Raw genomic sequence first — 23,459 nt, forward strand, 5'->3', positions numbered from 1 at the left:
TTGTGTTTTGGACCTCAGAGGGGAATGTAATGTTTCTTCTATGTCATCTTTCTATTTACTTGGTCATAAATACTCCCTGGGATTGCTGTTGGTTGTAGTTCTTATCTTTCATGAAAAAAACATGTATCCCTCAAATATCTTGTATATATTTTGCGACAAATATATTTGTAATTTGTTACAGATTTTAGTTCTTATTTGTTATGATATTGTGCGAGCTGTAATTATAATCTCACAAAATAAAATAAAATCAATTATTCGAAATACATGTATTAATTTGGTAAAATTTACAATTGTCTTTTAAAAGACGCCCCACGAGGGTTGTAAGTAGTCATTATCAACTGCTCTTGGAAGTTAGAGAGAATATTTTAGAATATTTTTTTTTTTGCTATTTATATTTGCATATCTTCTTTCCATTGATGTGTTTCTTTCTTAAATTGGCTGACCTCAATGCCTGGTTTGGGATGCTGTATATATACTCTTTTAGCCTGACTCATAAGGGTTAAATGGCATTGGGAGTGCTGTTAATCATCTCAGTGACCTTGGAAACTATGGATTAGACACTAATGTCTGTAATTATCTGAGTGTTTTTTTATTTTTTTTCATGTAACTCTTTCCCACCCCTTCTAACCTCAGCTTCCTACTGGGGTTGATCTTGGACTTAAAGGGCATCAGGAATGTCCCTATTCTTCTCACCAACCTCAAAAACTATAGATTAGACACTAATATCCATTGTTTTCGGTTATTTTTACGTCACCCTTTTCCCACTCCCTTCCCAACCTCCTCCCTATTGGGGCTCAACATGGATTTGAAAAGCAATGGGAATGTCAGTATTCATCTGAGCAACCTCAAAAACTATGAAATAGGCACTAATATCTGTCGCTTTCAGTTATTTTTTTTACATTTCACTTTTTCCTACACCCTCCCAATGCACCTCCTTTTATTGCCAGTGATGTCTTATACCAACAGAATTCTTTTCCAAATGGTAAGTCTAATGCGTACCAAGTTTGGTTGAAATTATACCTAATTTGGTTTAAAGTGTATGTTGCAAATATACTCACACATATACATACACACACATACATACACGCATACATACATTTTTATATACATAGAAATTACAGCAAACTAAATACATTGTTTAGGTAAAATGAAGACGAATTTTCTACATAGATAATATCATTAATTTCGTAGTCGCCTATCTGCACATACAAACATTAATTGTGCGTGTCAGTGTCCTTTAATATATAATTCATTATACCTCAGAATTAATCTATTTTCATATATGTTAACCATAGGGGAATTTTTTAGTTGATAAGAAATTCCTCGGCTCATAGGCTCAAACCACAGAACAAAGAATTCTTGATGGTCCAGTGGGTATAGAACGTCCCTGCCCGTCCTGAATTCTTGGTTCCATGGTTCGAGCCCATGAGCGACGAATTTCTTACCAATTGAAAAAAATTCATCTTCGATGAACATACATGAAAATATAAAAATTTCGAGATAGAGCAAACTAGATATCAAAAGACATTTGTAGCTTAAATGTGCATAATAAAAAAAAATCCAACCAGTAGGCTGCCTCTACCAATTCGGATGCCGTTTGGAGGAGAGCTGTCTATAGTCTTTCATTGGAATAGCCATGACTCGTCTATCTAAGGTATATAGAATTATTTACAACGAAGATCAATATCAAATCATGTTCCCAGTTACATCACATAACATCAAGACAAAAATGCCCAAGGATTCAAACTAATCATGTTTGCACAGGACTCCACCTGTCAAATCTGGAAACATTAAGGATAAAGGGAAAAGCCATATCTGAATTTGCATCACGAATACAGCATCCTCTCAACTACTTGTAACCATCTGGAAAACTCGGAGGAGCGACAGCATAACAACATCAGAGATCACCGATAGGTTAAGAGGAGCTCCAGCCATGTAACGAAAGTTCACTGGACAGGCAGCTCCCTTCACCAATCAATGAGCATTCACCTGTATCATGCACCAAAATAATGTTACATAGTCCATTTTTCCTTGCTCGTAGCAGATCATCACTGCTCTGAAGATAGCAGTGTAAATTCTATAGAAAATTTATGAATCAATTGATTCAAATGAAATTTTACTTTCATGTTTAGTAAATTCAGAGAACCTATCATTATATTTGAAATGCAAGCATGTGATCTCACACATAGCCACAGGTCTTAGATCTATATATATATATATATATATATATATATATACATATATATATATATATATATATATATATAATATATATATATATATGATAGAGGATATATTATAATCATATGCTCTATGTAATAATATATATATATATATACTATATATATATATATATATATATATATATATATATATATATATATATATATATATATATATATATATATATAATGAGTATCCAATTTGGGTCCTCTTTGCTTTTCTTTTTTTCAGCCAGACATAAAATTTGAAGGAATAATTTTGAAAAAATAACATAAGATCCAAATTGTAAAGAGGAAGAACGATAAGTATGGTACCGATCATTTAAGTTAGGACCAAGTCAAGAATTCCTTTCCCTCTTGTGAACAGATTATGAGCCTCTTGAGAGTATTTTGACTGCCGAGACCTGCGAAATCGCACTTGTCATCGCACTTTGCCTTAGCCTGTAGTACACGGCATGCATGTCAATTTTGCCAGTAATAAAAGGCATATCCCTTAGCTGCATATACGCCTACCTGGAAGCATTCCTGTACCTGATCACTCAGCCTGCCACTCCTTAGCCACCGTCTTGTAGCTGACAACGGCAAATACTTTCAGGTAGCCACAACTATGCATCGGCACTCTGCCTTTGAGTCCTCCGGACATTTGCCAACCTTATTGATTCTTGATTTCCCTTGGTGAAGCCCTTCAAGTGACCCACGTCCTTCGGCTGACGCCACGTATTTAAGGTAACTGAAACCAAACATTTGTTCTGTCGGCCCTTCACCCCTGTTCCTAGCCCCCATTCCTCTTTCAAGCTGTGTTTTCTCCTGTAATTCTCATTCTTAGAATTCCCGTCTCTCTATGAGACCCAGTTAATGTTTCAAGTGTGAATAGTAATATCAATTACCATCCTTTGCTAATTTTAAACCGAATTATACTCAACACATTTTAACATAATATCAAAGTTTTGATATGCCTAATACTTTGTAGATTCGCGTTGACTGTCCGTTCTGTGCCTGCCCCTGTAGATCAACAGAACCATTCAACTCATTCTGCCAGTGTCATTATCAGAGTCTCATATCCCCTGATTGCCAGTGACACTCATGCTCGCCAGTGCTCCAATGACAAGCGTTATTGTGCATTGTTAATATTTTGTAGGATAGTGTATTTGCTTGCTACTTGTGTCATGTTTTCTTGTTATTATGAATAGAAGTATTAATGACCCGAGGGCCACATACCCACCCTGCGTTCCTGTAATTTTAATATCTTCTGAATATGTGCTACATTCATTTCTTATTTAAGAAGGTAATTCTTGGTATCCTATAAAGGTTTAATTCTTGTTTTGCTATTCAAGGTCTGTGTGCCATTAGTCATGAAGGTGTAAATATCCGCACAAGGAATAATTTTGGACAGTCTTAATTGTTAATTTTTATATATATATATATATATATATATATATATATATATATATATATAGTATATATATATTATATATAGATATATATATATATATATATATATATATATATATATATATATATGTATATATATAGTAGTAATTGTATGTATATATATATAGTAATTGTATGTATATAGATATATATATATATATGATATATATAGTATATATATATATATATATATATATATATATATATATATATATATATATATTGTATATATATATATATATATATATATATATATATCTATATATATATATATATATATATATATATATATATATATATATATATATATATATATATATATATATATATGCTTAAAAGATCACATTAGATGCATGTGACTTCATTGGATAAGCGAATACCACAGAAAAATGATACTCAGAAATCCAAGCACTTTCGTCTTTACTAAGACATTGTCAAGGAACGAATGAAATACAATTGGAGAGAAAGTTATCAGGTAAACAACAAGCTCAAGAATACCAAATGGTTAATTGTCAAAAGGGTAAAAATTAAGAAAATAATCCAGGATTATCGGATATCACACGGTCATAAACCTAAACATAGATTTAACCCTAACAGAAACTACAAAGTATCCATACAGTCCAAAACATGTGAAAACTGAATATACTGATTTTGTTGCTTATATTTATCTACAAATTTTTTCATTATGAAGGCATCAAGTTTAAATAAACCAAGACTTAAATTTAGAACATTTCCATTATTTGAATTGATGAAACAAGTTTCAATGATATTCCTTTTAACTGTGTCATTACATGGGATTAAGGCTCTTGCTTGACTCCAGTTAATAGGATGATCTAAATCTCTCATATGTATGAATAATGCATTCGATATTTGCCCAGTTCTCACAGAATATTGGTGCTGTTTGAGACATTGTTTAAGAGATTTACCGGTTTGTCCATAATAGACTTTATAACACTTTTTGCAAGGAATTTCACATATGCAGCCAGGAAGATCTTTAGGAGAATTTTTTATTACTAAACTTTTGACATTAATATTACTGAAAACAACATCTATGTTAAAAAGCTTAACAATTCTAGGAATATCTAAAAACCTTTCATCATAAGGTAATTAATGTTATGCTTACTAAATTCAAGTTTGTCATTGGTTAATTAAAATGTTTTCCTAGCTCTTTTCCATGCCACATCTATTTTAATCACAGCGTCAATAAACTACGGGCTACAGACACGTAAAGCCCTTAGGAACATCACCGAAAAAACAGAGAATTTAACATTTTGATGGTGATTGGAGTAGTAATGAACAAAAGAGGCAATGTTAGTTGATATCCGAAAAACTGAAACAGTGAAATTTCTATTATTTCTAAGGACAGTTACATCAAGAAAATTCTAATTATATTTTCTTTCTTCCTCTAAGGTAAATTTTATAGAAGGGACTAAATTATTGAGATTATTAAGGAATTCCAGGAGATTTTTGTGAACTGGCCAAATACAGAAAATATCATCCACATACCTAAACCATATAACTTTTGGGGAAAAATTCTTGGTAAGAGTTTTGTTTCGAAACATTCCATTTAAATATTGCTAAGGACAGGAGATAAGGGATTACCCATAGCCATGCCAAACTTTTGTAGAAAAGTTCCCCATTAAAAAAATATGCTATTTTTTTATACCTAACCTTATTAGACTAATATATATATATATATATATATATATATATATATATATATATATATATATATATATATATATATATATTATAGGTATTTTTTTTATTACCTATATATATATTGTATATATTCATATATATATAACTATATATATATATATATATTATATATATTAGTCATAATAATTTATATAAAAAAAATTAGGTTATATTATAAAAAATATCATATATACCTAATATATATATATCTATTTAATATATCATATTTATATATATATATATATATATATATTATATATATAATATATATATATATTATATATATATAGATTTATTGAAAAGAAATTTAATAGAATCATGTATAATTAAACAAGACTGTGATAGATATTTATATATATATATATATATATATATATATATATATATATATATATATACCTATATATAGACATATATATATATATATATATATATTATATATATATATATATATATATATATATATAATATATATATTATATATATATATATATAATATATATAATCAGAGGAAGACGGACGAAAACCGCACATCACTAGGCTGTCTTTTTTTATTATTTTGCCGACGTTTCGTAATTATTAACAGAATTACATCTTCTGGGCTGCACATAAGAAAAGATAAAAACATAAAAAAGTTAAAAGTATAGTCTAAAAGTTCATTTACAATACATTAGAGTAAAAATGAAATAAATAAAAATATAAATAAAAACACAACCAACCTAGAGGTGAGACAGCAAGGAACTAAATGGAAGGAAACCACCACAGTACGAACTTATGCTAAATACAATTGACTCGCAGATGTATGGGTGTTCCACGATGGTACGAGTTGTTTTATAAACAACGACTCAAGGATTGTTAACTCTTGTGGTTTGGTAGTATGACCGATTACGCTGAAATCTTTGTTGTCAATGTAGGTTTTCCATTGTTTTGCATGGTTCCTGATATTGGAGTGCTCTGGGTTTGAGATTCTGCTCCCTGTGCAGAAACTGATTCCCCGATGTGAATCGATACGCACCTTATGTAGTCGACTGGTGGGATCCCACGTAAATCCCTGAAATACATTTAGGGCAAGTATATTTATAGATGACACCAGAAGACATATAAGGACACAGCTGATCTTTTATCTTAAACAAGGAGCCCATATTAAGAAGGGATTAATTTGACTGATATGGCTGGGAAATGGTCATGAATAATTTGTGTGAATCTTTTTTGAAAGGTTAGGTCATGGATATATGGAAAGGTTGCATAGAAACTCATTTTTGGTACAGCTGGAACGTCAGGTTTCCTAGAGAATTGTCTATTTAGTAATTTATTCAATTTTCTATATACTAACCTAGGTGGGAAACTGTTACCTTCAAAGAAATTAACTAGAAATAGAATCTCATTGTGAAAGGCATGCCAGTTAGATGAGAGGACTAGTGCTCTATTAAGGAGGGTAAAAATGGAATTAATCTTAAAACTAAATTAACAACTACTACAAGAAAGTTGTTTACATTCCTTTTCACTGGCCATGAACAAAAAATGTCATCCACATATCTTATCCATAACACACCTATTGGCAATAAGTTCGATAATATTTTCTTTCAAAAAACTCCATAATTGCTAAGTATAGGAGAAAGAGGATTTCCCATGGTCATACCGAATTTCTGTTCATAATAATTACCATTAAAAGTAAACTTGCAACCTTTCACACACAATTTTATAAGTTCTATTTAAAGTTTTGTGGCAATATGAACACATGTTTTTTCATCTCATCCTCCAGAAACTCTAACAGGTCATCTATTGGCACCTTTGTAAAAATAGAAGTAACGTCGAAACTCACCATTATAAAGTCATTATTTGGGTTAAAATTATTAAGACGACTGATAAAATCTACATTATTTTCAAGAGAACATCCCGAGACCGTCCCCACTAGTGGTGTAAGTATTTCAACAAGCCATTTAGATAGTTTATATGCAAAAGAACCAACAGAGCTTATAATAGGTCTTACTGGATTACCTTGTTTATGCGTTTTTATAGTACCATATAAATAAGGAGAAGTTGGATAAATAGCTAGCAATTTTTGCGCTAAATCCTTAAGGTTATATAGGAGTTTCTTAATATTCTTGTTAAACTGAGCATTATCATTTTCTAAAGTATTATTTCTCAGTTGAGTATAGGTAGTATGATCGTCTAACAATTCGTAAATTTTTCTGTCATATTTAGTTTTATCTAATATAACTAGAGCACTTGACTTATCTGCTTTCATGACGTGGAGAGTGATGTCATTCTTCATTTTCTTGTAAGTTTCAAAAAATCTCTTTGGAATAGTAGTTGATATACCCAGTCCAGCAATACCATATACCATACCCTTGCAGATATTCAGTTTGTCATTAGGGATGTTGCTGAATTTTTCCAATTGACAGAAGGCATTACCTATTTCCAACCAATCAATATTATTGTTAACAGAAAAATTCAAACCATAACCCAGAGCTGAGATAGTTATGTTGTCAAAGGCTTTTATAGATAAATTACATACAAATGCAGAATTGGCATGCATAGTCAAATTACTATGTTTTACTAAGTTATTTACCTTTCTATCTAGCCTAATTTGCAATTTGTTACACTCACATATCATTTTATTGTAACAAAAGTCATATAACACTTATTCCAATCTGTGGGGCATACATTGTTAAAATTGTTCTTATCATATCTGAGATTTTTGAAACAAGCATTACATCCAGTTTACAAATATCGATATGCTTCTTTAAAATCCTGCGATGGTAGTCCGTGAAGCCAATGGGACATGCGAACACACCTGCCTTGAGGGGCAGAAAGGACCAGATCCTTTGCTCGCCACATGGCCGTCTCAGCCCCACCTATAAAAACACTCGCTTTCTTTTTATCTTTTTATCTTAATGAAATTAAAATTCTATATTAACTATGAATCTTAAATAAGTTTTTCATGTTTTTTTTTTTCCTGGAATGGCTTTTTAAAGCCAAAGGATCGTAAATTTCTCACATTCATGATGTCAAATGGATGGCTAAGAATTGTGATGAACTTAATTGTTGCCTCGCATCCTCGAAATTATCTGAGGTAATTTTATAGACAAAATTGCAGGGATTTTGCTACTGATTCCCTGAGGAGTTGAGCTGCTAGTTTAACTTTCATTTTTACCTTTGACCAATCTACATGTGCATATCTAAGTTTTTACCCAGGTTGCAAACCTTCATTAGCATGCATATTGCGCAATTTTACTATCTAAATTCATTTAATTGAGTTGTTTTCTCCATTATTAAAATGTTTCCTATTACCAAACGAGTTTCTTACCAGCTACAACATATGACAGCGCTCAATGAAGATGCAGACTGGTTGGTGAGTTATTGGTTTAAACAGCATCCTAATTATTTTATCATAGCAGCATTGCTTGACAGACCATCAGATGTCAATGATATAATCTAACCCCAGCTGAATGAAGCTTACTTAAACATTGCTGAATCAAATTTACTCGTTCCTTCATGAGAACCAAGATTTACAATAACAAAATATCCAGCAAACAATTTCCAGCTACCATTTACTGCAGTTACCGTAATGAAAGAGCATCTCTACTAAGGGTATGCTATCATTATCTAATTCTGTGTCCATATCAACAAACCCATAATATTTGTTCACATCCCATTCTACCTGCTTTTTGATTGCCATTTCATCCATGATTAAAGAACAAATTTCAAGTTTGCCCGTTTCCAATGCTGCGTCAGCTTTCATCTTTATTACTGAAAGAGATTCGGAATCCTGGTTGGCCATCTACTTGTTGATACCACTTCAAAATTGCTCTAGGATGCTGTAAACATGTATGAAACATTTTTTTAACATAGCGATATGCATACGGTGAATAAAAGTGAATGGTAATGGCAAAACTAATCAGTTCTGGGGAATACTTACCCTTAGATGGAAGATTTATGTTCTTAGCAATTTGCCTTTTAAAGATCTGGCACACCACCAGCACACTTCTCTAAGTGGCGCACAAGAAAGATCTCTTCATGAATTCACATAAAACATGATTGAAATCACTATTCCTTTCGACAAGACAACGTTTAGATTGCTGCAATAGTTTTATCTTTTTTCCTTAATGAGCACACTTGAGCTAGAGCAACACTGAGTTTTCGTTTTAAACGCATTGCCTCTAACCCATTTTTTCTAATATCCTCATCCTCTGGAATAGTGGAAATCAAAACATAAAAAAAAAAGGAATTTATTTAACTTGCACAATGTTGAGCGTGTTTGTGTGCACTCTCTTACAAAGATAATATAACGATTTGAATGTATATAATGTCTCATTTAGAAGACTATTTCATTGTTGCTACTAGTACTTCAACAGTGTGTAACAACTGAAAGTGAGGATCTAAATGCTGATACTATAGCATCCAAATATGATACTGTACTTGATATCACGACTTATTGCAAGATGCAAGTGAACAAGGTAGATAAAATATATCACCAACGCAAATTACTAAAGGAAAAAGTGTACTGATTTATTTGTAGTGCATCTGACATATTGACTTCGCTGTTTTTATAATGAATAAAAAGAAAAGATAAAAAATAAATTTTCATATAGGGTATGTCTAATTATCTGTGTTTGTTCTCTGTCTCCATGGTTAAAAAAAATGTGCAATAGTTATAGCCTACCCAATACTTATCGATTAAATGTAACCAATGGATTTAAGGTTTTGCCGGGATTTTTAGTGCAACCATAGGCAGCCACGAAGTAGACATCCTTTAACATTATAGTATGAGAGCTTATGTACTCACGAAACAGATATTCGAGAAAAACTGAGCCATCGTTTTTTGGTAGGTCACGTAGCGGGTAAGGTGAGTGAGCTTTTTGCCTTGCACGCCCTGACCAGGTCGGCTTCACTAATCCGAGAAAAGGGCATCTACACTCTATTCCACCTTCTTGTCGGTACACGGCATTAAGGATCTTGCCTGACTCCAGTTAATAGGATGATCTAAATCTTTCATATGTATGAATAATGCATTCGATATTTGACTAGTTCATCATTGAATATTAGTGCTGTTTGATTCATTGTAAAAGTGGTTTTATCGTTTGTTCATTTTATGGAAAAGTTTATGTTAAGAAATATCTGTAACAATGGAAAATATAACAAAATGTCCCACAGAGATGTTCTTTAATGATGTATTTTGCAGTAATCAATCCGAGTGAAGATTCTCTGTTGACATTCAGTTTCATTTTTTGTGTCTCTATATACATCATAAATTATTTCTGCCGTTTTATATAACAATTGGAAGATGCAATGAAATTCGGGCAATTAATTAAGAGAATTATACGAATACAGCGCTGTTTCATAATTTCTTGCTGCCCGAGAAACCGCAAATAATATCTTGCTTTTCGCGATATATCCAGATTCAAACATTATATGTCACTTTGGAAGGTATTTTGTTGTAGTATATCAGTATTAATTGAAATTGTAAGTACCTTATAAGTTATTTTAGATCCTGAGTTTTAACAAAAATGCATGTATCGTTTATTGTTAATATTACTGAATTTTACAAGAAAGACAATTACATTGCAGAGATATTGCGTAAAATGAAACATAAATAGAACATAGTTTTCTAAACATTTCCATAGCGTCCCCACATTAGAAATTCAAATAAATTTATAATACAGTTATACTAAAAAAATATCTCGACCCTTTTTCATTTTCCAACAAAATGTTTGGAAAAAAGAGGAAGGTACTGAAATTCGTCGTCGATTATAAATCGTAGGCTATCTCGTTAAGCTTATTGACGGGATGGGAGTCCTTACGTGTTTTTCAGCATTGCTAAAATGTTCGTTGATTGGAAATAAATATTTAAATGTTCAGTTAAATCTATCATACATAAGAGTATTAAAAGACTGAGTTAAATTTTCACTCAAATCCTCGTTACCATACTGTTCTCATTGACCATGTCAAATCATTCTCAATGAAAAACTAACAATAAATTTTTCTGAAACTAATCAGAATATTTGTATAAATGGGACTCATGTTATTGAAATTTAATCTGAATAATTTTAAGGCTTATGTTATCTTAGTTTTACACATTAATTCTTTTATACGCTAGTGTCAGAAGAGAATTTGTGATTGTAAAATTCACATTCTTTTCACCAATACTACATTACATGCAAAATAGAAAGACATGTTTCGTTTTTTTATATGCTCTCTCTCTCTCTCTCTCTCTCTCTCTCTCTCTCTCTCTCTCTCTCTCTCCTTAGAAAATTAGAGAGAAACGTTTTAACAAATTTATGCAAAATTCAGGTGAAATTACATTACAGGATAGCATTAGTTAATCTATGTTCTTATTAAGGCGTCAGAAGAAGAAAGGAGCAATGAGCGTGTCAGTACCAAAATAAGTAAGAAAAGCGCTGAAGTCTCATCAGCGAAATAGAGTTTTCTGTACAATGTATAATCTGTATAAAACCATTAACTTTGACCGGTGGCTCTTCAGGCGCTCACCAGATGCGATGGAATGACGGTGCGTCCAATGCCTCTGGATATCACTACCTGATGTTCGATCCATCACTAACTTTACCCTTAAACAAAACAATAAAAAAATTCTGAGGCTACAAGGTTTCAATTTGGTATGTTTGATGATTAGAGGGTGGATGATCAAAATACTAAGTTTCAGCCCTTTAGCCTCAGTATTTTATTTAGATCTCAGGACGGACAGAATAAAGTACGGATGGACGGACGGAGAGATAAAGCTGGCTCACTAATTTTCTTTAGCAGCAAACTAAAACGTACCTTCGGTTTAAAGATTTGCAAAGTAAAACATATCCGGATTTATTCAGTATCTGAAAAACTAAATAGCTTTAACAACAAATAATCCCTAACTTACTTATTCATATAGACATAGCAGCATACGCTGTTTAAGACTGTGCTGAGACTATATAAACACACACAAACACATACATATACACACATACAGTTGTGCTCTAACTTCACAGAATTTTTTTTGAAGAAATCATGAAATGGACCCGGAATACCATAATCACGACGAGGTCACCTTGCTGACCTGACCACAAGAAGGATTAAAAGTCTAGTCCCTCTCATACATACATATGCCTGTTGTTTTCAGATATATATTTATTAGAGCTGGAACAGACCTATCCTTACCATCGCAGCCAAGTAGGCAATCGTTTTATTTGCTTTTAGGTTGAAATATATATGTGGAATCTACTGGTAATTTTTACCAGATACATGTGAAACTGTAGTAGCCACAATGCCTCTAACTTTTCAAATTCTTTGCTCTTTTTTGCATACGCTTGTAACTACAAATCCTTGTGCTCCAACTTCAAAAAATTTTTTTTTGAGAAATAATGATGTCTGGTAGTGGGAAACGAACCCTGGAAACCATAATCACAACGAGGTTATCTTGCCGATCTGACCACGGAAAGGATTAAAAGTCTAGTCCCTCTCATACGTACATATACCTGTCGTTTTCAGATATAGATTTATTAGAGCTGGAATAGACCCATCCTCACCATCATAGTCAAGTGAGCAATCGTTTTATTTGCTTTTTAGGCTGAAATATATATATGTAGAATCTACTGGTCATTTTTTACCAGATACATGTGTATAGTCTGGTTTTGTTGCACTGTGCAGATGATTGCAAAATCTTAGTTCAGGAAATTGGATAAGTGTGTATCAGAATATTTTTTGTAGTCGTCATCACTGGCCTCTATGGAATCAGAACGGGATTTCATAGTTGGACTCATCACTTTTTGAAGATGGCGTGATACTGTGGTGTGATCACAAGCTATAAAAACAAAAGCAAGTAAGACCACCCCACATTTATGTTAACCACTCCTGGCTTGCAAATTTCCTCCAACCACACTTTCCCAATTACGTTACTTAATTACCAACAGGACACCTGGTTCAGCAAGGCAAAAAACACAGTTTCATACACATTTACTCACTAGGAAACTTGGCACAATCAGCTCTAGAAGCTGTGCTTTCAACATGGTATAGCTGTCGGAAAAAAAAAAAACTCCAAGAGAAAACCCAAAACGCAACATCAACAAACGGAACAACACCAACACTTTCACCAACAAACTTATCATCCAAAACAAAACAAAAAAAAACACCAAACAGTAAGACTAACACCAACTCACAAAGAAAAAAAAACACCAAACAAGCACCAAGACTACACACCAACTCACAAACATAAAAAAAAAACACCAAATAAGCACCACAGAACTCAATTACTGAATACCCTTAAAGACTGACTGCTTCACACTCTGACTGCCTTCACTGACCGACTGCTTCTGAATCTGACTGCCTTCACTGACTGACTATATCTAACTGACCCGAAGTCTTGGCAACCGAGCCACTCAACGAGCCAAACAAGCAGGTCACTCAGCAGCTACCCATTCATCACTCACACCCATTCTCTCTCTCTCTCTCTCTCTCTCTCTCACACACACACACACACACACACATACACACACACACATACACACACACACAAGCGACCCTTGAGAACGTTGTCAAATGCAACCATTACATCATTCCTCCATATTTCCTCCCCTGTTACATTTGACAACGTCTCCTCACATATTCACAACATCCACACTATATCACCCTCCTTGAAACCAAGGGATGTTCGGACACTGGCTCCCTGGATATTGTTCAAGACCTCTCACACTCTCCCAGCTGCCTCTTATGCTTCTCACACTCAATCCTCAACCTCTCATTCTCAACTTCCACTTCCTAGTTAGCTTCCCTCACCAACCGTAGTTCCTCCCTAAGCCTCCTAATCTCATCCAACCCTTCCAGCCTTACCTCTACAGCAGTCATTGTTACAGCCACATGAGCAGTCCCTGTTCGGGTACCAAAAATATCATGTGGTGGGATCACAAGCTAAAAAAACAAAAGCAAGCAAGATCTCCCCACATTTATGTTAACCACTCCTGTCTTACAAATTTCCCCCAGCCACACTTTCCCCTTTACGTTACTTATTTACCAACAGCACACCCGGTTCAGCAAGGCACAAATCACAACCTCATACACATTTACTCACCAGAAAACTTGACACAATCAGGGCGAGTAGCTGTGCTTTCAACATGATATGGCCATAAAAAAAAAAACTCCAGGAGCAACCCAAAACTCAACACCAACAAACACAACAACACCAACACTGTCACCAACAAACCTCTCCTCGAACACACAAAAACAAAACAGCAAACAAATACCAAGACTACATCAACTTACAAATAAAAAACAAAAAAGAGCACCTAATAAGCACCAAGACTACACACCAACTCACAAATAAAAAAACACCAAACAAGCATCACAGAACTTGATTACTGAATACTCTCACTGAGTGACTGCTTCTCACTCTGACTGCCTTCACTGACTAGCTGACCTGAAGGCTCGGGAACCGAGCAACTCAATGAGCCAAACAAGCTAGACTACCCATTCATCATTCCCACCGTTTCTCTCTCTCTCTCTCTCTCTCTCTCAACTCTCTCTCCTCCTCTCTCTCTCTCTCTCCTCACACACACACACACACACACACACAAGTGACCCTTGAGAACGTTGTCATACATCCACATACATCCACAACCAAATGCATGGAGGTCGTGTGTGTTTGTACATGGTCAGATCTCATGGGTGGGGCTATTAACTCTATGTACATGAGTGCGTAAGCATCTGTTCCACTATATGATATAGAAGATAACGAATAAATGGGCACTACTCGGAGGTTGCTGTCGCAGACGGCATGAATTGTCTTTTTTTTTCTTGTTGTGTGTGTTGGCTGGTGAAATGGGTAAGCATACCCACATTCATGCCCAAGTGTATCGTCGTCTTTTTACATCTTAAAAATTTGTTTCAGAGGTGTTAATTTTCATGTGTAACTTTTGTTCCTGGAGAATTGCTTATTAGTATTTTGATTTTATTTGCAATTTATTTATGTGGGATTCCTTCTTTCTCAGCTGGATTTGGCAATCCACCTCAGAGAGTGGTGCTAATTGTAGGGGAGGTACTGAAGACTTTTAGTTGTGTATCCTTATAGTACAATTATTATCCTTATAGTACAATTGGTGTATCGTTTGAGTTTTCTCATCGTATTTTATAATAATATTTCAGAATTTGACTTATTCAGTTAATCGTTTGCTCTCTACAAATAAAGTCTATTTTTTTTATTATTCTTGATCCGATTTAGCGACCTTAGGTAATTATAATTTGTGGGTTATATATACATGAGAGAGAGAGAGAGAGAGAGAGAGAGAGAGAGAGAGAGAGAGAGAGAGAGAGAGAGAGAGAGAGTATACTTCGATATCTCTGTCGATAGTTTTGCTCCACTCGAGCCAACGTAACCAAGATACCTCAAAAAGGTAAGTTTTACATGTCACGACCTCCCAGAGGTCGCAACAGATTTTGGTGGCAGTGGAAAGAGGTAGTGCTCTGCCTATGGGTTACGTTTCTGGAGAGAATGGTTGCATAGATAAATTAGGGATTCAAATAGATGTTAGGAGATACAATATTAGTTAGAGGTAGTCGAATAGTGCTCTTTTGCTGCGAAGGATTTCCTTTGGCTAGGGTCAGAGGATTTGTCCACTGAGCAGTCTTCAAGGCTTTGTTATGTCAGCAGGGGCTTTGCGAGTATGTTGATACTGTGTGTTTACCGTAATGTTTCGGCGTGTTAGGTATTCATGTTGAAAGATTGCGCATCTAGTATATACACGAGTATCGTTGCGTGTTTACAAATTCCACGGTTGCAGTGACTGGGTGGTGTCAGCGCTGTCCTTTCAATGAAGTCGTAAGTGTTCTGTATCGTTTCTTTTTACGGAAATAATATTCCAACTTGGGTATTTTTTTTCTTTGCGTGTGAATCGTTTTGGGATTAAAGGGACAGTTTAGATGTTTGTTTTAATAGCCATGCATAGTTTTTTTCATGGGAGCAGAATCCATTACGTTCTTTTGTGATGATTTGGTTTGGCATGCACTTATCAGGAATTTATGGTATTTTGACGATGTATTTTATTTTGGGGTTTACATACGAGTACATGTCGAGGAGGTCTTGTAACTGAGGCTCAGTTTTGGGGGGCTTAGGTTGCGTTTTTGTGACTCTGAGACAGTCTTCAGTCGAGCAACCAGCAAGGGGAGGCTATTCTTTTTTTTTTTTTTTTTTTTTTTTTTTGCTGCCGCTTATATATTTCAGTGTATTGTCAAGGAAGGGTAAGTTTTTTTTACTTTGTATGGGGTTGAAGGGGTGAATTCTTCCCTTCCTTCTTTTACTCACTTGTTGTCTCCTTCATTTGGCCTTGAAAACAGACTCAGTATCTTGGCCTAGATATGTGACATCAGCTGTTAGCTGGTGTAGGTCACGAGTGTAAGTGATGATTTTTGCCCTCAGGGATTTTGGGCTTTTGGAACAATTTTTGTTTGTTTTCTAGGTGAAGGGAAAATAAATATGATGCCTTGCTTTTATTTTAGTTTTTGTGTAGGTTTTCTTTGGAGGATACCTTAGGGTATGTACTGGAGGTTTTGATTATCTTATGATTTCGAGATCAGGTTTCAGCCACACCTTGATGTTCCCTTGATGGCAGGTGTTAAGTAGGACAGAGTGGCTTTGGTTGCCCAGCGTTTTCTAGTCTGGGTTTTTGGGTTCCTTTGTTAGCCTTTAGAGTTTTTTTTTTTTGGGGGGGGGGCGTTCGGTAGACAATTGTTTGGAGTCTGTGTTAGCCACAGATGTCACAGGTATCGCTGGGATTGTCAACAAAGCCAAGTGGTCTCTTTTCCTTGTGGGTTTTAGTCATTGCTGCAGTAGTTTTTTTTTTTTATATAGAATATTTCACGAGAGAATTAGAAGTTCGTTTTTTCTCTCCCAGAACTGTTTATGTAGATTTTAGTACGTGACATGACATCATTCTTCGATGGCACATTTTTAGTTTCAGTTGTTTGATGCTGCAAGAGATTGAATGGAGAACTTCAGCAATTTTGGGGATTGCCACTGTATTTTTTGCATATTTTTCAGTTGTTGCACTTTTCAGGGCTCTTGCACAATACCCTTGCTGTATAAGGATTGTTCCGATAGCAGATGGGATGTTAGTTTTTCGTTTTATCCTAGGTTCATGAGCACATGTATGACATTTGTATAATACGTGTATTTATTTTTCTTGAGGGTTGCCGGGAGTCTCAGCAAATATATTTCCAAGAGTCTATCACATGGGAATTTGGTCCTTGGTTATGGTTGTTTCTGTGGCAAAGTTGCTATTGTTTAAGTTTCTGGTGGCCTGTGCCAAAGTAGCTTTGGCAGCTATTGGCCAGACACTTCCGGTTTTTGGCTTTGTTTGTAATAGATCAGGGTATTCCAAAGGATTTTTCTCTGGTTCTGTGGCAATTTTTGGAGTATTGATACTTTTATTTTGGCAGTGTTTTCCGTCTCAGCTCCTTAGGGATGTTTTTCGAGGTTGTCTATGGATCAGCAGAATTTTTGAGAGTCCGATCATGAAGAGCTGTATAACATTCTGGCCATGTGTTTTGAGAGAGGCTCCTGAGCCCAAACCTATGGTGAGAAGGGCCATTGTTTGGGTCTGCTGTTTTGATTTTCGTTGAATATGGATGCTTCAGTCATTTGATTGGCTTATGATTCTTTGGTCGGTATGTTTTCTTGGTGCCAGTTAAAACCTTCGTGAGGGAAGGTATGTGGTAATATTTAGGCTTTTTGGTTAAGTGTTTTTTGGGTGCAGCTTCGGGGAACAGTATTTTATTAGGTCACCCTGTTTGGAGGTATAATGTTGGGGTGCTTGGTCTTTTTATTCTGTATTGACGAAATGAAGGGAAATATTTGTTTGTTTGTTTGTCTGGGTGATATTGGTAATAATATGGATGATATTGATGATATGGGCGATTTTTATATTATTGTTGTTTTTGTGGTGAATAACCAATTTTGAGTGGATGTTTTTCCTAGTGGCAGGTGAATTGTATTTATAATGTTTTTTTAGTTGATGATGTTTTATGTAACCTAGTATGGCCAGGTATGGTGATAGTTCAGTTGATAAGTGTTATATTGTCTAGACAGGTATTTTCTTTTTGGTACTAGTTAAAGTTAGCAGGAAGCTTCGAGCTGTTGTGAGTACTGTTTCTACGAATTGTGCAATATAGGGGTTACTGAGGTAGAATTAACTGTCTTTAATTAGTTTGGTGACATGTCCTTGTCTATGATGGTGGAGATTTAAGACTTTTGTTTTGCTTAGTCTACGGCCTAAGTTTGGTTTATGTTCTCTATGATTGTGTTGGGATGATTCAGTCGAGATAATAGAAGAGTACTATCGTGCACAATAGTCCGTTCCCTCCGCCGACCCAGAGAGTGAGCTTGCAAGAATCCGTGACGATGAACCCCGAACCAGTTGAACAAGTAACAAATGGAACACCCAACAGATGTCGCAGTCAGGCCAAGGAGGGAGAAGTGGGAAGTGGGTACTTTTCTTGAGCATAGAGTAAAGTCTCCGCACTATAATATCGTTAATTAGGAGAGTGATTGTAAAGTTTTTGATGTTGATGATACTGGGTTTGAGTGTAAATAGTGGACTTAAGGAAATATGCGAAATAAATATCTGAATGAAAGTGCTTAGGAAGTCAGTATTCATGAACTAGTATTTTCTATAGAATATGATATTTTATCAACAGACATGGATGTCCACAAAATCGATACAAAACTTTCAGCAACAGTGTAAATGGTGGTGTTCTGTAATCTACAAGCTACCTGTTTCTTTACCAATAATCTAAATATAATCTAATATAATATGTATATATAATATATATATCTATATATATATAAATAATATATCTAATATAAATTATATATATATCTTAAATATATATATTTATATATATATATATATATATATATATATATATATATATTCTATTATAATATATATATATATAATATATTATATATATATATATAACATATCTATAAAATATATACATATATATAATAATATATATATATAGATATATATATATTCTATATATAAACATTATATAATAATGTATATAATATATATATATATATATATATATATATAGATATATATATATATATATATATATATTATATATATAATGTAATATATATATAATATATATATCTATAATACTATATATATCTATATATATATCTATATATATATATATTATATATATATAATATATATATAATTTTATATATATATAATATTATGTTTAATATATAATATATAATATTATATATATAATATATATATATATTATATATATCTATAATATATATATATAATATATATATATATATATATATATATATATCATATCACATTACCGTGATTCATACACATATATCGAGCTACAAATATCCTTTAATATCTAATTCGCTCTACCTCGGAATTAATATATTCTTATGTATGTTTAACCGAAGGGTAGGCTAAGGCTTCACTGCCTGTCCTAGTATTGAAGATGTCGATGGTTCGTGCCCGTCGTCCGGTAATTCTATTATCGCCTAAAAAATTCCCCTTCGGTTAAACATATATGAAAATATATTAATTCCGAGGTAGAGAGAATTAGATATTAAAGACATTTGTTCCTCGATCTATATATATATATATATATATATATATATATATATATATATATATATATATATATATATATATATATGTATGTATGTATGTATGTATGTATGTAGTATATATATATATATATATATATATATATAATATATATATATATATATATATATATATATATATCTATATATATATACATATATATATATATATATCTATATCTATATATATATATATATACTATATATATATATATATCTATATATATATATATATAATATATATATATATATATATATATATATTTTCCAAGATTGGGCCAACCTTAGAGAAGGCGGGCGATGTGTGTTATACCACCTAATGCAAGTTTTTGGACACTTACAAATTATGGGAATATGTAATTTTCTTTATTTACTAAAACATTATGATATATCAAGATACTTTCACCAATGTAACAAGTTCATTTTTAGTAGAAAGTTTGAAAGACAGAAGCACATAAAAAGATATTGATAATAGGACAAAGATAAAGACAATTTTTATTTTTTGAGAGAGAGAGATAACCTTCGAAGTTCCTATCAAGATCAACATCACAGTAAAGAAGCCTCATAATATTATTTCCGCCTTATCAGCAGGTCAGTCGCAAAATATCAGTAATTATCAATTTTATTGTATTTCTTCCTTAAGGATATCTTCATCGTTGTTTTCACAATGCATTATAAAAGAAAATAACTTAACTCAGATTCTGTGTTTCAAGAAGCAAAGTAGTTTTCCAGTGCCGATATAATTATAGATAATGCTCACTTGTAAAGGAGTTGATATGCTATTGTCGGAATTTAACTTCTCTCTCCTGGGAAGTCAACTGCAATGGTCCTCCCCGTTCCCTGACCAGGTCCCTCCTTGGGGAGGGTTAGGAACCACTAGCTGCTAGCTTGGCATTGGTGAGTTAAGTTGTCTCGTATATGACAACCTTAGGCTGCAGCTTTTAGCTCTACTAATTTTATCAGGGCCTATTTCTTCTACTTTTTGGATCTCCTTTCAATATTCCAGCCTTAGTTTCTTAACTGCTGTACTATTGTTCTGTCTCAACTTTATTGTCTTAGTCTGTTTTCCTTCTTTTCTGGGAATGAAGCACATGATTTGTATTTTACCTTCTTATTTCACAATAACAGCTAAAGTAGTGATATTTTCAAAGCTTTCTGAATTCAGAATATAAGGCTTATTTTAGCTTAACTAACTAAAAGGTAAAAAAAAAAAAAATCTTCACATTTTTTCGACAATCTGCTAGATAAATTTTAACCAATAACACATTTTTTTTCAGTGCCTCAGTGGCGTGATCGGTATAGTGTTGACCTGCCACCTCGGTGGCCGCGAGTTCGATTCTCGGGCATTCCATTGAGGTGTTAGAGATGTTTATTTCTGGTGATAGAAGTTCACTCTCGACGTGGTTCGGAAGTCACATAAAGCTGTTAGTCCGTTGCTGTATAACCACTGGTTCCATGCAAAGTAAAAACATCTTACAAACAAAACATTTTTTTCATTAATTTAATTTTGACATTACAGTTTCATTATATATTATAAATATTACTTTTTACTTTAAACCTTTGGAATATGCATGATTTTCAAAAACATTAGCATTATTTGGTAATCAAGTAAAAGAGACATGGCTAAAAACATGTGAGCTAGGGTTAATATTTGATAATTATTATATTATTAGTATTAATAATATACAATATGTCCAACCTACATCTGCATCAGTGACCTTACGCAGATAATCAGGTATGAAATCTACAAGATTCATACACAGAGGGGGACGTCGATGTACACTCCCACAGGTCATTGGCTTTAGCTCCTACTGACTGGCAGGTACACTGCTCCCAGCATCCCACTCGAAAGGTGATCCTTTTGATGGCTAATCCAGAACTTTAATTTCAGGATTATCCTATAGACAGTCCCTCACCACGTGGATGTTTTAGGTGGGGCTCTGATTATGGACCAATTTTATTATACCAGGAGCAGGAACTGCCATAGACTGAACTGTGAGGAGGAACACTTGCTCAAGGATTACGACATATTTCTCTCCTGTGAAGTGGCCATCGATTGTGACAAGCTCGCCAGGACTATATGCCCATACCCATCCCCAGAATGATACTGCCACTCTTCCATCACTGCTCAGTGATGGACTTGATTTTCCTGCTACCACATTTTAGGCTAATACCAGCAATCCCGAACTCGGGCTGCCAGTTACTGAATCACCTTCTCATCAGCAAAGTTGATATCTTTACAGTAATTTCCATCCTACGGAAGGTGTTTCAGAGGAAACCCGAGGCAACATTCATTGTGTGCAGGAGTGAGCTATCCTTTGTATGTTGGGATATGACAGTGAACCCTGGCTTTGTGGAGTGACTGTGTCTCAAGGTCATGGGATGGCACTTTAACCCCACATGGCTAGTATGCTGTGCCTATGTCCTCATAAGATGTGTTTCACCAGCTCTACAATCAGAGCATCCATCTGGGGCAAGGTTGCACATGGCCTCCCACTTCAAGGCTTCATTTTCACAGAGCCCTTCTCCTCCCACTGGTGGATCCCATCCTTACCATTGTGGTACTTTTCCCAATTCAATGAGCTATGTTCGCCAATGTTGCTACACTCTCCCATAAACCGATTAGGCTTGATTCAAACTATAGGTCCGGTCGTGCTCCGCTCTCACTCTGCTCTCAGTCCTTGTTGATTCAGATATCCGGTTTGTTCTCGCTCCACTCTCAGTCCCATCATTTCTTCTCCCTCAATACCATTTCTTAGCAAGATGGCACGTACCAAGCAGACTGCTCGCATGTCCACTGGAGGCAAGGCCCCACGAAAGCAGCTGGCCACCAAGGCTGCTCGTAAGCCTGCTCCTGCTACAGGAGAAGTGAAGAAGCCTCACCGTTACAGGTCCGTGGCCCTTCGTGAGATCCGTCGCTACCAGAAAAGCACAGAGCTGCTCATCAGAAAGCTGCCCTTCAAGCGCCTCTTTTGAGAGATTGCCCAGGACTTCAAGACCGACGTTTGTTTCCAGTCTCCTGCAGTTATGGGGCTGCAGGAGGCATCTGAGGCCTACCTCGTCAGTCTTTTTGAAGACACCAACTTCTGCGCCATCCACGCCAAGAGGGTCACCATCATGCCCAAGGATATCCAGCTTGCCCGCCGCATTCGTGGAGAGCAAGCCTAAGTCCAACAGCACCACAACATAGTGACTTTGCTCAAGCCAATTTGGTAATGATCGCCACAGCAATCTCCTTCGAAAACGAAGGAGATTGTAGATTAGTCCTATGTTGCAAGATGGGATGAGTGAAGGAGAATTTCATACTCTGTTTCCTCGTCTTACTGATGATGAGAGTAAAAGGAAACACCCCCCCCCTTTTTTTAAATAAATTTCCTACCTTTTTGTATGGTCCCATTGTGGCATTTTCTTAAGATTATCTGTTTTAAAGGGATAAAAGGTAAAACTACTCTCTTATATGAAGGCTGAAT

General features: G+C 34.5%; 1 pseudogene; it reads left to right on the forward strand.

Moving 5' to 3' along the window:
• Positions 1–22,752: 22,752 nt before the first annotated feature.
• Positions 22,753–23,157, forward strand: LOC135210940 (histone H3-like; annotated as a pseudogene).
• The last annotated feature ends 302 nt before the right edge of the window (positions 23,158–23,459 follow it).

Source organism: Macrobrachium nipponense, chromosome 4 (genome assembly GCF_015104395.2).
Source record: "Macrobrachium nipponense isolate FS-2020 chromosome 4, ASM1510439v2, whole genome shotgun sequence".
Taxonomy (NCBI): Eukaryota; Metazoa; Arthropoda; class Malacostraca; order Decapoda; family Palaemonidae; genus Macrobrachium; species Macrobrachium nipponense.